General features: G+C 37.0%; 1 protein-coding gene across 2 annotated transcripts in view; it reads left to right on the forward strand.

The window, feature by feature from the left end:
- LOC106884058 (glutamate receptor ionotropic, NMDA 1) overlaps positions 1-1463 on the forward strand; it is a 66409-nt gene that overhangs the window by 22160 nt on the left and 42786 nt on the right. The gene's annotated exons all lie outside the window — the stretch shown is intronic.

Raw genomic sequence — 1463 nt, forward strand, 5'->3', positions numbered from 1 at the left:
GGGGGCAGGCAATTAAATTGACCCCAGTATGCAACTGGTCCTTAATTTATCAACCCTGAAAGGATGAAAGGCCAAGCTGACCTCAGTGGAATTTGAACTCAGAACGTAAAGACAGACGAAATACCGCTAAGCATTTCGCCCAGCACGTTAACGTTTCTGCCAGCTCGCTGCCTTAAAGCAGTTTAGTATTGTTTAGATAAAATTTTTTAACGCCATTAATGCTTTCACGAAGTCTCCTGTTTCACCAAATTCTTCAGTAACCAAGAAACATGAACTGTTTAGATGAAACAACTTTTCTCACCACTCTCAGAGATTTCGGCACCATCACTGCTGCAGATGTTTACAGAATGAGTTCACATAAATTTGGAAATGTTACCTGGGTACCTTCTGGAAGATAAATGATTAAATCACCACTGATAATGGTGTTATCATGTTTGTGTTTTAGTCTAGAAAAATGAGTTCCTGGCAGTGAAAGGAAATGGGAGATGGTTGGGTCTGGAGATTCTGGAGAGATGGGTGAGGGGGCGGGGGTAGTGTTCTATGGTATGATAGCAGAAGAGGAAGAGAAGAGAAGGAGAAAGATAGTAATGAGTGGAGGAGAGAGAAGAAGAGGGAAGAAATATATTGAAGAGGTAGAAGAGGAGGAGGAGGAATAAGAAGAATGTAAGGCTGGTGATGTGAAAGAGAGAGGATAATTAATGTGATAATGATGGTGAAATTGGTTGATGAGTTCTATAAATTCCATAATGAAGTAAAATGTAATCAGGGCAATGAGGAACCAGAGTATCGAGGTTTGCTGCCAAGTTTGGACTTTGGTGGAATTACAATTATGGTAATTCGGTTTGTCATTGCATTACTTAGCCCATCGATAACACTGATGCTGGTGTATTGCTCAGCAAAAGTTAGGGTCTTCAGAAGGAGGGGTTTAGATATGGAAGGGTAGAAGTCGTCAATGTCGAACTGGATGAATCTACAGTCTGGTTTATTCTCAATACTGCAGAACCAGTTAACCACAGCGGCACTGGAGTTCCATTGAGTCAACCCTGTAGCTTTTCTGATATCAGAGTTGATAGTCACATTCTTGACTGTAAATATCATAAGATAAAGTTGCTATCTTTATCTTATGATATTTACTTTGTTTTATATGATACTCATTTATTGTGCTTTTAATTATTAATTTTTCTATATGTGATAGTGGATTTTCATCGATGAGTTCTTGAAACTTGGTTCTTTTCCCTAAAACTATATATATTTTTATATATTATAATTTATAATGCTCAATTTAATTTTAATTTTTTATAAATTGATTTTAATTGAGTTTTTACCTGTAATTTTGGATTTTGTCCATAATATTATTATATATATATAAATCGACTACATCCTCGCCAGAAATAGGGAAAGAGGGCGGCTTATAAATGCCAAAACCTACCCTGGCGAAGAATGTACCCCACAACATAGATTAG

Source organism: Octopus bimaculoides, chromosome 19 (assembly GCF_001194135.2).
Source record: "Octopus bimaculoides isolate UCB-OBI-ISO-001 chromosome 19, ASM119413v2, whole genome shotgun sequence".
NCBI classification, from domain to species: Eukaryota; Metazoa; Mollusca; class Cephalopoda; order Octopoda; family Octopodidae; genus Octopus; species Octopus bimaculoides.